We start from the raw sequence: 18,732 nt of genomic DNA on the forward strand, positions 1-18,732 counted from the left end.
AAGAAAGATTGATTAATATAAAAGTATAAAATAAGAAAAATTTTTAAGAAGAGTATAAAACTAAATGAAAAATATAAAAGATTATGAAAAGACATTAAAAATTAATGAAATTTTAACTTTAGCAAATATAAAGTTTATAAGCAATGGAGATAAAATGTCCTTTAAACAAGGCAAATATTAGTACTACAATGTAAAACTAAAAATGCACCATTAGTAAATAATTGTTTATGCATGCAGATAAAATGAGAAATTGAAAACTAGAAAATGAAAAAGATTCTAATAAGGAACATATAAATTTAATATGTGCAATGAGGGCTAAGATAAAAAGAATATAAAACATCAGATTTTAAAAATTATAAAACCAAGTTTTAAGAAAAATATATACATATATTAATTTATCATAGAATAAGAAAATCATAAAATGTTCTAACTGCTACAGAATGATCACTAGATCACTGCAGAAAATAAAAAGAAAACCTTAGTGATGCTAATGATATGTACATTTTGTATTGGTCTTTTAATAAAGGCATTTTCTCGACATAATTTTATATAGGTTCATCCTCAGTTTCAGAGTGGAAAGATTATTGATAGGGATCTAGCTGCAGTGTTCCACACCTGCATCCACTGTGCAGTCCCCATATTCAGCAGGGAACTCTCAGCAACGCCATGGCTCTTCTGAAGCCTGAAGCACGCACAGCCTAGATGCTGCTAGCTCCACGGCAAGCAGTTAATTTGTATTCCTGCAACTATCTAGATTTTAAGTTGTGAATAAACATATTTAGAAAAAAAAGTTGTGTAACGTGTAATTCTATTTACATTACTATAATAATAAATTTAAATTGGAATTTGGGAAAATGCAGAGATAATGTGACTTGCTAGAAACAAAGTTAATTGAAGCTGATAGTTCATGAAATTGAGTAGGGTTCTTGAAGGTCTACGACTAGAAAGAAGAGGATACTAGGTCAACAAAAGCCATGGAGAGTGAGGCGACAATTACATAATGAAAGAGGCAGATAGTAGAGAAGCGGAAAATAACAGATATATGGAGACTAATTGAGTCAAGATTAATAATAAACTGACTCCTTTTGAGGTTGTTAGCATTGCCAGTGGTCCTAGGTATAAGGCCTCTGATATATAACACTTTTTATTTAATTTCCTTGGGGTTGTGTCTTTTGTCTTATGTATATTTATACCAAATGTTCATTATTTGAACCAGTCTAAATTGCTTCTTCTTTATAAACTATTATGTTAAGTTTTTAAAAGCCCTAAAGAAATTGAGTGAAATTGTCTTTGAATAAAATAAAAAACAAGTGAAGAATCATAAACCAAAAGAATCATCATTTGGCCATGATTGGGATTAATGAAATAGTAATAAACAGAGTCAAAGTGCATTTCTGGTCAATATATTGACCAAACAATAGGAACAATATTATTTTGTAAAAGGAGACAATATTTATATAATTTTATAAGAATATAAATAAAATATTGTTTGTTGTTTGCTTTATAATTTTATTTTAAAAGTAATTTTAATTTTAATAATTAAATGCAAACTTTTGCCAAACAAGGCAAATGATGCTATGACTGCAATTTTAAACAAAAGGTGGTTTATAATACAATAAGAAAAACGGCATAGAAAATACATTTATTATGTAAAAGCTGAATATTTTATTGAGATGCAGAAAATCTACAAAAACTGTGTATGGATTTGCACACATCTGCATTTTCCTTGAGCTTTTATAAATACAAATCCCTTTTGCTAAAAAGTTCATCTTTTAGGCTGTGATTAACTTCTCTAGTTATTAAGTTAAGCTTATTTTCTTAATTATTGCTATCTAAACCTCTCTTCAAGGTCTCCTTTACAATAGTCTCAACTTATATATGTTTTCCTCTGATTTTTCCTGGGTTTCAGTTATACTTGACTTTTAATACTTTTTCAAACTTATACTGTGTGTTCTTAACATTATGTTTTTTTCCTCCAGTAATAACTACTTTTTATTCTATTGTTTAAATCATACCATTTTTATTTTTAATTAGGTAGAAAACACAGACAAGCAATACATTCTCATTGCAAATAACAAAATAGTGAAAGAAAAAGTTAAACTAGGATTATAGTAGAAGTGAGTAGCAGCATAATTGATAGTGGAAATATAGTAAAGAATAATAGAAGCTGTAAGAATAAAATTAGAATTATTTCTATCCTTTGAATGGACAGAGTAATATGTATTATGTGCATTCCACTTTCCACTTCCATCAGGTATCCACGCTGAAACCTGCAAGTTGTGACTAGAATCACTTTAGGTCCACAAGGAAAGTAACTCGCAGTTAATCTGATTAACAATTAATACTATTGGGTTAATAAAGCTCTGAGAATTTTTAATAAGGGAACTTCTGAATTAATTATTTTTTAAAAAATTTGTGGTTACATAGTAGGTGTGTATGAATATGTATATATATGTGTATATAGCTATACATATACATACATATATGGGGTATATGAGGTATTTTGATACAGGCATGCAATGTGAAATAACCACATCATGGAGAATGGGGTATTCATCGCCTCAAGTATTTATCTTTTGAGTTACAAACAATCTAATTACACTGTTTAAGTCATTTTAAAATGTATGATTCCATTATTATTGACTATAGCCACCCTGTGATGCTATAAAGTAGTAGGTCTTATTTATTCTTTCTGTTTTTTTGATACCCGTTAACTATCCCCACCTCCCCCACCAACTCCCACTACCCTTCTCAGCCTCTGGTAACCATCCTTCTACTTGCTATGAGTTTGGTTGTTTTAACTTAGATCCCACAAATAAGTGAGAACATGTGATGTTTGTTGCTGAAAATATTATGCCTAAGTTTTACATACCAAGGCTTTCAATGTAAAAAAGCTATGTAGTTCTGGGCAATTCATGATATATTACAAAGTTATGTAAGAATCACACTCAATGTATTCTTCATAAACTTGTCTTTGAAGGAAGTAGGAAAACTAGGAAGATATTAATAACATTGTTTTGATTATTATAATTTAATACATAACAATAAAAATGGTCAAAGTACATTTCTGATCAAAGTATGAAAAAACATGCATATGTTATTCTAGGGATATGAATTTTAAAAATTCTGTAATTTGCTTTCTAATTTTAAAGAAAAAATTGTATATCTATATTCATATATGGTGATTTATATATTTTACATGTGTATATATATATACGTGTGTGTGTGTGTATATATAGCTTGTTTATACATTCTCACACAGATTTTAACACAGGAGGGATATTTATTCTTAGTTCCTTCCGTCTCTGCAATTTCTGACTAAACTCACTTGTTTATTGCTTAGGCATTAGGTAAGCCACTTTTTGGAGCAATGACATTTTTCCTCCTGCTGATGCCCTTTTTACCAACCTTCATGCTTGGCTGTCTGGAATCTTTATCTTTCACCTAAGTCCTCTCTACAATGCTCCTTGCTGCTTCTCTGTAATTGAGCTTGATCACACAGAGCATCCTTATCCTCCTGGCTTTGCACCACCTAATGCTTCTAGGCTTCTTCCCAATTTTTCATTAGCTTAGAAGGAATATGGAGAAATCCATTTCTTTAACTAAAATAATAGTCAACAGGAACTAGTTTTCTAGGTTTTGTTTTTTTTAGCACTAGAGATTAGTTTTATCTAAAACTTTGGGTTTTCTTGAATACATTTACCTCCTCATATTTGCATAATTCTATTTTTTATTATTAAGTTTTATGTAGCTTTTAAATAGGAAGATGAAAATAAGTAAAAACCACACATATTTTCAGATAGTCAAGCTAGAGTTTGTTTTTCAAAGTAGATTTGAGTACTTTGTTTTGTAGGAAGTCTTAATAAATCACTAAAACGGGTAGTTTAAAATCCAGAAGAAATTTAAATTGTTAAAATGCAGACACTAAGAGTCACTAGGGTAACTTTACTCCATACTTAATTAAATAAACGTCATTACATCACTATCCCTAAGCATCTTTCTCCTGTAAACCTAAGAAAACCAAGTTTACAGTAAGTTTTATTTATATAGAGGATTGAATTCTGAAAAGTTATTTTGATAAGATATTAAAATGCTGGCCGGGCACGGTGGCTCACGTCTGTAGTCCCAGTACTTTGGGAGGCCGAGGCGGGCGGATCACCTGAGATCGGGAGTTCTAGACCAGTCCGACCAACAGGGTGAAACTATGTCTCCACTAAAAAATACAAAAAATTAGCCGGGCAGGTTGGTGCATGCCTGTAATCCCAGCTACTCGGGAGGCTGAGGCAGAAGAATCACTTGAACCTGGGAGGCAGAGGTTGCAGTGAGCCGAGATAGCGCCACTGCACTCCAGCCTGGGCAACAAGAGCGAAATTCAGTCTCAAAAAAAAAAAAAAAGATATTAAAATGCTGTAATATGGGGGACAACCAGAGCCATAACTAATGAAATATCTCTGGGAGGATACCAATAAATCTAAATCTATAACTTAAATTGTTCAAATTACACATGGTAAAATACATTTATTTACACATGGTAAAATACATTTATTAGAAATGATAGCAAATGAATACATGTGAAGTTTATTTATTTATTCATTTTGACACAGGGTCTCACTCTGTTGCCCAGGTTAGAGTGCAGTGGCAGGATCATGGCTCACTGAACCCTCGATGTCCTGGGCTCAAGCAAGTCTCCTACCTCAGTTTCTCAAGTAGCTGGGACTACAGGCATGCAGCACTGCACAATTTTTTATTTTCTGTTGGGACAGGATTTCACGAATTGCCTAGGCTGGTCTTGAAATCTGGGGCTCAAGAGATCCTCCTGCCTCGGCTTCCCAAACTGCTGGGATAGAAGATGTGAACTACCGAGACTAGCCAAGATGCAAAGTTTAGATGAGGTATACTTGCATTAAGCACCAAACGACCCCAATCTTCTCACCTTATGTTTCTGAAATGTTCTTTTAGATTTTTAAATGTCACAGTGACTGAAGATATGTTGACACACAAATTTGTGGAAGAGTTTCTGATACATATTTGCAAACTTCTTTTTCCAGAATCTGTTAATTTTGGTGTCTTTTTGTCCCTTTGAGATACACACACACACACACACACACACACACACACACACACACACAGTGTTTTGCTCAAATTTTGCAACTCTATTCAATCAGCAACCTTATTTGAATACTGTTTTGCCCTGCTTTGGAAAAAAGTAGACAGTGTTGCTGCCTCCACATCACTACACCCGTAAGATTACTGTACCCATTTACTACTAGTCATGGCTCACATTTACTTATTTCTCATTATGTGGGAGTGCATACTGCATACATTATCTCGTTTAATCTCCACACCACCCAAGGGAGTTAATGTTTATTCTCTTAATTCACAAGAAGTAACTTAACATTTAGAAAAGTTAGACAACCTGCTATCAACAACTAGCGCCCGAAAAAGTTGAGATATAAATCCAGATACTCTGACTTCAAAGTGTCTCCTCTTATCTTTAGTTATTAAACCACAGGCTTAATAAGTAATTAATTAGTTAATAAGTCAAAATAAAAAATAACTTTCATTCAATGTATATACTCTTCTTTCAACCTCAGCTTCTTTAATGAATATTAATTTATTGAAACAATCCTAGTCGTGTTAGAAAGCAGTAGGACCCAGAATGGCAGGAAGTAACATTTTTTAAGGTAGATTCAGATGAAAAATATTTGATACCTAAATCCTTTTTTAATTCAAAATTAAAAAATAGTAAGAAGATTTGTGAAAGAAATCTAATATTAAAATTTTGGCTACTTACATTAATTAGAGATAAATATCAATAAGATAAAGTTATTGCTAACTTTAATATTGAAATATTCTAAATTTATCAGTTCTCTTCTTGAGTAGCTTTGTGTTCTAAATAAAGAAATGAAAGTTGTATGTAACTCAGAATCTAAGATTTGTTCTACATTCCTGTATTTGAAAGAACCTCAACTCTTAAACTATTCAGAGGTGGGTTTAATTTGTTGCTCTGATACTTTTTAATTGAATTATTTATAAAATGAAGAAAAATAATGACATTATGGTTGTAGGCATTTATGATGTACACAAAAAACAGTATACTTTCTGACAAATTTTTGCTAGATGATTATTAAATATTACTGTCTGTTAAAAACATCTTCCCTCTTCTTCTGTCCCAAAGAGAATAAACCAAGGTAAATGTGTCTGAATCAGTCCACAATATATTCTGTTAACATACTCATTTGTTATAAAGTCATTTAACCAAGACATTTATTGATTTATTGGTATCTCTCTCTTTGCATAATGATGCAATATCAATGAGACATAGGTAGATGGACTCTTGATGGTGAGTAACATGTCTCTGAGATTTTAAAATATTTGAGTAAGATAAAGTTTTCTAAAATTCTATGAGAACATGCAGCTAACAATATAAAACATTTTTCATTGTTTTATTAAAATAAGTGTCCAATACATTTAATCTTAATAAAACATCTTCTTTATAGAACTATTTTTTGAAAAGAAAAGATTAAACCTAAAAATGTTTGGAAAAATATTATAAGGATGCCTTTTGCTAGCTATCACATAGTTAAAGATAGACTATTTAAAATAAATGTGAAAAATTAAAAGAAATATTATTCAATCTGAGAGTAATAGGCAGTAATTAAAATAAGCAAAATAACTCAGAATTAATACAATTCAGTTTCAAGTAAAATATGTATACATAAGTGTGAACATTTTATGTGCAATACAGTTTTAAAGTAAAACGGAATATTTGTCAATTTAAAATGCTGGTATAGTTGGCTCCATTTGGAGGTCAAAGAATTAGATAACTATCAAGCAAAACACACCAGAATTATGTGTTAGATTTAAAAGTTATTTTGTTTCTAAAAATAAACCAATAAATAAAAAAATTTAAAAGTGGATAAAGTGAGCATTTTATGTAGGAAAAACATTTATCAACTCTAGAGCTAAGCTAGAAACCACTTTGAAGAATATTGACTCAAAGTCTAAATATTATTCCCCCAAAAAATCACTATAAGCAACATTAAAAGAGGGAAGACAAAATAAGTTGACATATATATGTCTTTTTATTACTATGTGCAAAAGGAAAATGAGTGTCTTCAATGAATGAGGTTGGGAAAACTGAACATTCACAGGCAAAACAATAAAATTGAACCCTTATATTCCAACACACACAAAAATTAATTCAAAATAGATTAAATATTTAAATGCAAAGAAAACATAGTGGGAAAGCTCCTAGATACTGGTCTTTACAATGCTTATTATTTGTTTTGATATGGCATTAAATCACTGGCAACAAAACAAAAGTAAACAAGTGGGACTATGTCAAACTAATACACTCTGTATGAAATGGGAATAATGCAGGGTGGTTGCAGGAGAATACAAAATTTCAAGCAGCAGTTTCACACGGCTAGCAAAAGGAAACTCTTGAAATAGCTGCATAAGCTAGGGACTGATAAGTCCCTGAAAATAAACTGGACCCAACATGGCACTTGATTTGAGCTGGGTTTCACCTACGACCTCATTATGCACTTATCAGCATACTAAATCCCACAATCGCCAGCACCATGACAGTTCCTAGAACATCTCTATTTGGAGTAGAAATAAGTGGTGCCACAGTTTTGAGAAATCCTCGCCTTTTTCCAGCAGAAATTGAAACAGAAAAATCAGATTAGATTGGGTATTTGATTAATAAGAAAATACTGTCTTTGAAATGGTGTTCTAAAGATTAGGACAAAGACAATTCAGATACAAAGGTGGCAGAGGTTCTAAAGATCAATTCGAGCCTTTGTCAGAGTTACAATCAACAGTTTACAAAGCAGAAAGGCGATAGAGCTAAGACTTATAAAGTGGAGAGTGTAGAAGAGAGAGAGAGGGAGATGTGATCTAACAAAGAAGAAAGATGAGGTGAAGATCTATGGGACTTCCTGTCTCTATCACCGTACTTTCTCTTTTTTTTTTTTTTTTTTTACGTGCTTAATGTTTTTTTTCTTTTATTATTATTATTATTATTATTATACTTTAGGCTCTATGGTACATGTGCGCAACGTGCAGGTAAGTTACATATGTATACATGTGCCATGCTGGTGCGCTGCACCCACCAACTCGTCATCTAGCATTAGGTGTATCTCCCAGTGCTATCCCTCCCCCCTCCCCCCACCCCACAACAGTCCCCGAAGTGTGATGTTCCCCTTCCTGTGTCCATGTGTTCTCATTGTTCAATTCCCACCTATGAGTGAGAATATGCGGTGTTTGGTTTTTTGTTCTTGCGATAGTTTACTGAGAATGATGATTTCCAATTTCATCCATGTCCCTACAAAGGACATGAACTCATCATTTTTTATGGCTGCATAGTATTCCATGGTGTATATGTGCCACATTTTCTTAATGCAGTCTATCATTGTTGGACATTTGGGTTGGTTCCAAGTCTTTGCTATTGTGAATAATGCCGCAATAAACATACGTGTGCATGTGTCTTTATAGCAGCATGATTTATAGTCCTTTGGGTATATACCCAGTAATGGGATGGCTGGGTCGAATGGAATTTCTAGTTCTAGATCCCTGAGGAATCGCCACACTGACTTCCACAAGGGTTGAAGTAGTTTACAGTCCCACCAACAGTGTAAAAGTGTTCCTATTTCTCCACATCCTCTCCAGCACCTGTTGTTTCCTGACTTTTTAATGATTGCCATTCTAACTGGTGTAAGATGGTATCTCATTGTGGTTTTGATTTGCATTTCTCTGACGGCCAGTGATGGTGAGCATTTTTTCATGTGTTTATTGGCTGCATAAATGTCTTCTTTTGAGAAGTGTCTGTTCATGTCCTTTGTCCACTTTTTGATGGGGTTGTTTGTTTTTTTCTTGTAAATTTGTTGGGGTTCATTGTAGATTCTGGATATTAGCCCTTTGTCAGATGAGTAGGTTGCGTACTTTCTTTAGGAAAGGACTTAAAAGTTGTGGGGGGACTGTTAAACCGGCAATGCTAGTCAAAGGACAATTCATTAAACAAGGGAAAGCATCAGTGAGTTATCAATGTCATTATCTCTGACTCCTGGAGCACCAGATAAGGCCGACTTGCAAAAAGATTTGTTGGGGATAAGGCCCTGTGAGGGGCCTGATTCTTCATTAGTCCTAGGCACAGTCACTGTTTTGATCCAGAGGTGTTTTAAAAAGTAAATACATTGATAAAAAGAGAAGTCTGTAAAAACCTGCCGAAGCAAGCAGTATTCTAAGCTACCATGCAACAGTGGAAATCAAACACTTGAAAGGTGAGACAAGCTTTTTAGTTGTTGTTTTCTTTTTGTTTTGTGAAGAACTTCTAGATTGCTAAGTGAAGGTTGTAGAAAATCAGTTGAATTCCACTGACAGGAAAGCATTAAGTTTTATTTTCTGAAGAGACCAAACATGCCTGTGTAAGTGATAGTAGAATGATATGGAAATGGGACAAAATAGTCTTCAAGTAATATTTTCTCTCCTGCCTGAATTAAGATGTTGATTGCAAGTCTAGTATTGCCCTGCCACCAATACAAATCTGTAGCAGTTATTAGTAAATTTATTTTGTTATTTCGGTTGAGAAAAGGGTTCACGTGAAATAATTTTTTGACCATGTTTAAACGAAAGCCAAGGAAAAACTCCAATTAAAAACTGACTGCTATTTTGTCAAAACTCTATCCCACACCTGAAAAGCATCTTGCATCTTACCTACAAAATTAACCGTAGGTACATCTATGTTTCTTCTCTTTGGTTATTATGCAATTAACACAGAACAAAAAAGAAGGCATGGCATAATGTAGCCTAGGTAATACTTTGGATATCTCAAAAACATTTACAGTGGTAAATTACTATTATTTGTGTTAATTTTTTGTATAAATTTTTCTGGATTTAGGACCAAAATGTTTAGAAATTATTTGTAAAAGTGCATAAAATAATAGTGACAAACCTAATGCACTGTGAAAACTGGGCATGTGAAACCAACTCTATATGGTAATATATATGTCACATGAACTACCGAAATGGAACCTATTAAATTGTTTTATTTGAGCTTTCGGTGTCAAAGTTTACAATTTGGTAGAATTTGATGGCATTGGTAATTGGATGTTTACAGTAGGACAAATGCAATTCTAGGAAAATTGAATATCTTTTCATCATAAGAACTTTAAATAATGGGACCTTAACACCAAAGCTACTTTGGAAAAAAGATAAATTAGGACACTAGGGCCCAAGAAATTACGGGAATTAAGAAAATTTTGGCTGAAACATTAACATTACATATTTATCCACTGATATTGTCTATTTCATTTTTTTCATTTTTCAAGAATAGAATACATTATTAACTAGAGTCACTATGTTGTACAATAGACCTCTTGAGCTTATTTTTCTAACTGGAAATTTGTATTCTTTGATAAGTATCTGTCTAACTCCTATGCCCAGCCACCCCAGCTCATGGAACCTCCATACTACTCTCTATTTCTGCAAGATCATCTTTTTACAGTTCCACATATGAGTGAAATAATGCAGCATTTGTCTTTCTCTGCCTCGCTTATTTCACTTAACATAATGTCTTCCAGGTTCATCTATGTTGTCACAAATGATAGGACTTCATTCTTTTATATGACTGAATAGCAGTCCATCACTTCTATTTACTACATTTTTCTTACCCATTTGTCCATTGGTGGACACTCCTGTATTCTTATTGTGTGCGATTCTATCTGAATTACTAGGTGTCCTGGCATGTGCATTTTAATGTTAACTGCAAGAGAAGTAAGAATTTTTATTCTTCTCAGAAAGTTGATGCTCACGTTAAAACAACAAGATAAAGGATAAGAAATTGAAAACTAGGGACAAAGTACAGGATGTAAGAGCCGAGGGTCAAAAAGATTAACTAAATCTGAGAAAACATAATCTGAAGTTATTTTTAGTGTTATTTTAATACATATAAGGATACCAAAGCCAGTAGAAAAGAGGGAAAATTAAGAGATAATTACTCTCCTCTCAGGCTGAATATCACAGACATGAGTTAGGAATAACAGCTGATTATTTACATGTTAAAGAAAAGATACAGGTTTTTTTTGCTCCATGTCTATACTGATTGAAGAAATTCCTATCCTGAGATAAAGTATTTCATAAAGAAGTTTACTTAGAACCCTCTGTAAGATAATCTTTGAGGAAGTGGATGAGGCTGGATTGGGAAGAGCAAGAAGCTAACCAGTAACGTGGTTGTCCGTGAGACCTCAGCCAATCATATAGGGAGCTTGGGAGCTAGGCTGGCCTTTCTCAGTTGTCTCAAATTGAAGTAAGGCTGCTGCTTTGAATTTCTGCATCATGGAAAACTGGTTGGCTGCAGGGTGAAAATGCAGCTTTGGACTAGATATATCCCTTTGGCCAAAGCAATTTCAATTGACATTTGAAGCTATAATCCATCAGTGGCCAAATTTTTTAGCAGCTAGTGGATATATTTGCCCTGAAGTAGGACTGGACAGAACATGGCCATATTTGCTGCAGGAAATATGTATGTTAGGAGGTGATAAATCTTTCAGAGAGAGATGAAGCAGGGCAAAAGTCTCTTGTGACTGAAAGGGTTAGATTGTGGCAGAATGAGGTTCAAGTACAAAATGGTTTTATGACACATACACTTTTTGAATGCAGGGAATATGTATTTTTTTTCAAGGAGACACTAACATAATGTTATTTAGCACAGAATAGTTCCAAGTATACAGTTTTACTGCTAATCTATAATTGTTTATTACAATACTCACAATTTGTTAATTAAAAATAATACCGAATGAAATACTCAGGGCACGGTTTCTTAAATTGGACGTGGCATTTTCTTTCACACCATTTTTTTAAACAACATTTCTGAGAGGTCTGCACTTCCTGGTGTCTAACTCAATTCTTGCATTTTTTCCAATGAGTTTCCATAAGAATTTTTCTGAAAAGGAAGTATAACACGAAGTTGAAAATATAGTTTTTGCAGTTAGAAGTTTTTTGAATTCCAGGTTTCCAATGTGACATTGGGCAGGAACTTAAACATTTAAGCCTCCATGTTTTTTTTTTTTTTCTTTGTAAATCCTTTTTTCTTTGTAAATCAGAGTGATCTTGTTAATGATAAAAAAAAAAGCATAAGTATGTTAAGTGCTTAGCCTAGGACATGACACACAATAACCATTCATTAAACTGTATATTTATAGTATTATTCGTGATTTAAGTAGAAACAGCTGTAGCAGTAACAACAACATTGCCCTGATTCACTCTTGAGCAAGCTCTTCCAGCAGAACTCACTGTTTCTATTTTTATGCGAATAAATTTACCATAAAAGGACTGAATTAAACTGATCAACCATATATAGTTTTATAATTTTGCCTAGTGCACAATTACACAGTGCTACAAATCACCAACATGTTTTACACCTGTTTCTATGAGCTCAGTAGATTCTTAGTTATGCATACATGTTTATAAATAATTAATTTAATAATTAAATTTAATTGTAATATGAACTCATTAAAAACACCAAAATGTAATACAGGTTATCAGAAATTTTTAAAACAAGTATTTATATGCAAGATATCAGAATACAAATTTTAAATGTGAACAGGACAGGTGATGCATGCATGTTACCATGGCAACCTTGTAGAAAGACTTTATTTCAGTGCTTAGCACCACACCAAAAAAGTGTCCTTTCTAAACCAATGATTCTGTGATGGGCACCTATGGAGCTTATCATTTGAATTTAAGAAATCAGAAAAAAAGTGATTTTGCCTCCTCTAGTGAAATTTCTACCTTATTGCCTGAAAAGGAAATAAAGTGGTTCTTATGAATGATTTATTCTGAACCAATCACTGTAATATAAATGGAATAATCTTTGGAGAATGAAGAGACCCTGGGCAGTAGCCTGTTGAAGCAAAAATAACAAATACAGGTGGGTACTTTTGCTTTAGTTCCATAAGGGCAAAGAAACTAATGATTGACTCTAAAAGAAAATTCTACATTTCAGACCACCTAAAGACTCTGGGAAGCAAAATAAAATGTAACTTATAAAGTTAGAGAACTAAATCTGGTCATTTTGAGGAGAATTTTAATTTTAAGTTTAGATGGCCTCTACTGGGCCCTAGAAAAGTTATTCCCTAATTTTTAATGATTTTCTTTTCCTCTGAACTAGTTACAAAATAGAACATTTACTATTAACGCCATTTAAAAATTACTATAGAATAAGTACATAACTTTCTCTTGGCTGTAATTCTGTATTAATTATGTTTATATAATGCTGAGAATATAGTAGATGTTCAATACATATCTGCTTTAATGATTGAATTAAGACTTTTGGGATACCTAAAATATTTGTAGTATTGGAAAACAGCTAAAAAAGATGCCAAACAAGAAGTCTACGTAGTGAGCTTTGTTTTTTAAACTCTATATAGTATTCATATTTGGACCAATCTCTGTTCTGATCATATCTCCTGCATCATACCACTATATCATATTCTCAAGGCAAATTGCAGACATAAGATTTTTATAGTTAATGGTTTTCATGACATATGAGAGAAACACACTTATATCCCTGGGCCGACATAATGAGGAGTTGAGAAATTACAAGTCTCTCATTACACAACATCCTCTTGGAGCTAGGAAGTGTTTGTTCTTGAGAATCATATGAGAATTATATCCATGCACCAGGAAAACCTAATTTGGACAATGAATTGCTTTTCAGACATGCAGAAAAACCTGACTTGGACAATAAATTGATTCAAACCAAGAATAAAGCATTTACTTAATGGCAGAATATATCTCATATTGACTCTATTGTATTTAGAACCTTGAGCACCTCGATTCCTCTATATACATATATTTCTTACTTGCCTATATATAGTTACATATATACATGTCTTACATATATACATACATATGTATATATACACACACCCTTACATACATACACATATTTCTTACTAGGAAAACATCAACATATGGAATTTTCTGATTTATTGTGTTTACTGCATTCTGAAGGATAGAACCCCACACTGGGAGAGTATTGCCTTTGAACTAGTGCTTCTGTCGTGCTTTCGATAGATCTTCCCTATGAACTATCAGGCCAGCAGATTCTGGGTAGCCCAAAAGTTATATCATGAAGTGACTCCTATTTTACAAGCTTAGTTCTGCATCCAATTTGCTATAAAGTACATTTGCTAGCCCGATGGAACATTAAGTAGGATACAATTCTAATGGTTCAAATTCTCTGTAAAACATTAGGTTGTAGTGCCAACTGAGGCCCTGATGGCAGAAAATACAAACTCAACCACAGAGTAATTTTCTAAAAAAAAAAAAAAGCTGTTTCTAGGGTTGAAGTGTTCCAATGTAGTCAAACTGAAATCATGAGGACAGTGGATCTCTTCAAGACATTGAGGCACATCATAGGCATAGTGTTGGTGTCTGTTGCTAGGATAATAGAGATCTAGAAGTAGCAGCAGAAAGCCTTACCTTGGTAACAAGGAGTATGAATTTGCACCAGTAAGTCCTGTCTCTGCTACTGTGGCCATTTTTTTCACATGTCCATCACGCCAGCACAACAGACAGTCTGTTGTCAACTGGTCTGATTATTTGTTAATTTGGTTGGTTAGTTCATATTTTTTTAGGGATGTTCACTGGTCCACTTTTGCCTACTTTCATATATTCATCCATACACATCTATCTTTGACTTTCTTGATATTGGATTTTCCATTTCCCCACCCCCCAACTCCTGACCAGCTTGCTAAAGAATTTATCTCTGTTTATGAGTTCATATATTATAAACATGGCCCACAAAAAATGTGCACCCTCAGAAGTTATGCCTATCAGGAGGATTTTCTCTTGTTAATATCTGTCAACATTACTTCTGATTAAGGCTCTAGTACAGTTCCTATTCATTTGTGAAAGGCTTTCATAAAGTAAGCCAACTAATTCATAGATTATGTGCAGGCCTTTTCCTCTTTCTTCAACTGGTGAGGTAGGATCTGAAATATAGTTAGAGTTATGAGCTGAGTGAAGGCCTCTGATACAACAGTGGAATATGGCATGAATCTCTTGGGCTTCCTGGTCATGCAATTTTTGTTTCCTTCAGTTCTTACCTTGCTTGATCCTGGATAAACGAACTCCATCATACTATGGATTGTTACTGTCCTCTTAGATCTTATTACTCAATGGATCTGACAGTACGTGGATCATAATTTATAGCACCAGCTGCACATGGGCATTTGATGTCCTATAATGAGGATTTCTGTTTATACCAGGGCTCAGTAGGTCTCAGAAGCTTTTTCTTAAAAGGCTCTTAATTTTCTGCTAGAGGGTCAGGAATTTGCTACATAAATCATCAACTTGCATTGTGGATCTCCTCCTGGGGATCCACAAAATGTACGCAATTGTCACAAATTGTACACTCCCTTTTTTTTCCCCACAACCACCAACACCTCCAACAGAATGTTTAAGAGTTGCTTTCTTGGCCACCCAGATTTGCTGCAGAGCAGGGCTCCACTCAAAAGCAGGCACATTTTTTTTTGTATCACCCCATATATGATCCAGGGTATTATTCTTAGATGTGCAGTGTACTGCCTCCAGGATTCAAAGTGCCCCACCAATTTTGGCACTACTTTGATGTATAAAGTATAAATTGCAATATTTTTTACCTTGAAAAGGATGTCCCAGCACACTGCTGACCATTTTAACCCCCCAAATTTGATGTAGTTTTAGATCCATGATTCTTCAAAGAGTTTGTTTTATACTCTCTAGAGTACTATATCTTGTAAAGACTTCCAGTAAGCTAGCCACTTCTCACTCATCCTGCCCAATCAACCTCATGTCTCTAATGTAATGCATCCATATGAAGCTCTAAGGGATGCACAGCCACTCCAGATCTCTTTGTACCAAGTCAAAATTCAGAAAAATTAAACTAGCCCTTAATAAAAACCATAAAATATTTTCAATTAATTAATTTTATTGACATACAATTGTATGCATTTATCATAACATAATGTTGTGAAGTATATGCACACGGTGGTAGTTAAATCTAGTTCATTAACAAGTGCTTTCCCTCGTAGAGTTATCATCTTTTTACTGAGAACACAACATCCACTCTGTCAACATTTTTTAATAACACAATGAATTGTCCTTAACTATGAGCACCATGCTATACAGTAGATCCCTTTAACCTATTCCTCCTATCTAACTGTAGTTACAGATCCTTTGAGCAACATCTCCCTAAATGTGACTGTAAACTCTCTCTACTTCTCTTTTCTGCTTGGAATAGAAAATAGTATACTCACCAAATCAATGGGCAGTGCATCTCTTTGCCTACTTTTCCATGGTACTTAGGAACAGATTAATATTGTAGAAGCAATGGTAATTTTGAGTCCATATTTAATCAATAACAAATATTAGCCAACCTAGCATTATGTGAAACATTAATGCCGAAAACATTCCTGACACTACAGAAACAACCAAACTTTCTAAATTATGGTTCTTGCCTTCAGAGGTAAGCATCAAGTTGAAGATGTCAACTATCTAAGTCAAAAAATATCTTTTTTAGATGAAGTTTCACTCTTATCGCCCAGGCTGGAGTGTGATGGAGCGATCTCAGCTCACTGCAACCTCCGCCTCCTGGGTTCAAGCAATTCCCCTGCCTCAGCCTCCCAAGTAGCTGGGATTATAGATGCCCAAGACCATGTCTGGCTAATTTTTCGTATTTTTAGTAGGGAGAGGGTTTCACCATGTTGGGGAGGCTGGTCTCGAACTCCTAACCCTAGGTGATCCGCTCACTTCAGCCTCCAAAGTGCTGGGATTAGAGGCATGAGCCACCACTCCCTGCCCAAAAATTAATTTAAAATACATACTCACATGTATTAGTACAGAAAATATATATGTGTATGAGTGTTCAAAGTTATAATTTCTGAGGAATTTTCAAACAAAACAACATGCTTAAAGTTGCCCTGAAAACATAGGTCGGCAGAAAGTTCAAAAGAGTGAATGCCATTTCAGACCCAGAAAATGTATCAGTACCAGTGTAAAAATAACTAATTTACACATGCATCAAGCAATTATTTTGCAACTTGTATATCATGTAATTTTGTATATCATGCAAAATTACAAACACATTATATATATATGATAAAATTTAATTATCTCAATGACTCTTTAAGGCATTTTTGTATCTTTGGTATATAAACAAAATGAAATATTTCTGGAGGGTTTAATTAACCGTAAGTTTCCAGCTAGCGAGTAACAAAGCTCAACAGATCTCTCAAAAAATTCAGCTTGCCTCTTTTGATTAAAAATCAACTTTCCTTTTTCTCACTGAATTGATGTTGCATGACGTTTTATTACTCTAACTTGTTTTAATTACAACTAGAACAATTGATTGCCAATCAAATGCATGATACTTCACAACAAACACAATCAGTTCAGTGTTTACCCAAGATTCTTTTCAGGCAAGATATTAAAGTTTGTGTCATCATTTTCTCTTAGATCCCCTACCACTTTGCTGTTCACAGAAGTCTAAGCTGAATAAAGATAAAACTTATTACTCTATACGAGTCAAAATTTTGTAGCATCTTTAAGTAGACAGCAGCGAGTGCAATGTACTAGGGATGATTTAAATGATGAAGAATATTATTACTGTCCTCTTTAGACTACAGTGATGTAAATAAGTGTCCTTTGGATCTACCTGCCATTTTAAGTGTTGTCAGAATTATTTCTCCCTAAATTGGGAATCAAATCTATCAGCTTCTGGCAATAATGGAATAATGAATGTCTTAAATTGTGGAAAACTTGACATTTTATGTTTAGTATTATTGAAGATACTTTTAAGGAAGCTTAAAATTTATCAAACAACCCTAAAGTTGTTTGATAAATATTTTAAAATCAGTACTTTTGTAACGTTATCATTAGATAGGCTTCACAAGTGTTAAGTAGATATTGAAATCCTTTAAATCAGGGAATATTTTTGTCAAATTTGTAATTTGATAGCCATTTTTTCTGACTGAAAATGTGGCTATTTAGCAAAAGAATAAACTCTGGATTGCTCCTCTGTCCTAGAACTTTATTCTGGGGGAATGATATAAATGGCTAAATTGTGTGCATCATCATTGTGATGAAGCTTTAATATCCAATAGGAATAAGACATAATTCTTCCCATCAAAGTAAGAATTGATACTTTACTAAGACATTCAAATATTTGTTAATTTATGTATTTATTTTTAAATAATTAATTGAAAAATAAAGTTTACATATATTAAAGTTGTACAATGTGATGATTTGATGTGTATATTATTGTGTAATGATACACAATTAATCTAATTAATTAACATGTCCGTCATCGCCTATGTTGTATGTTAGATCCCCACAATGTTTTTACTCACCTGAAAGTTTTATACTTTGACCAATATCTTATGATTACCCTCTCTGATACCCCTGGTAACCACCATTCTACTCTACTTCTATCTGTTTGGTTTATTTAACTCAGCATAACATACTTCAGGTTCTCTGTGTTTTCACAAATAATAAGATTCTTTTTTCATGGCTGAATTATATTTCAATATATATGTACCACATTTCCTTTATACATTCATTTACTGATAGATACTTATGGTGATTTCATATTTTTCTATTGTGAATAATATCACAATAAACAAGGAAGATACAGATACACTTCAAGATACTTATTTCCTTTGATATATGCCCAGAATATATGCT

This window comes from Pongo abelii, chromosome 5 (assembly GCF_028885655.2).
Source record: "Pongo abelii isolate AG06213 chromosome 5, NHGRI_mPonAbe1-v2.0_pri, whole genome shotgun sequence".
NCBI lineage: Eukaryota > Metazoa > Chordata > Mammalia > Primates > Hominidae > Pongo > Pongo abelii.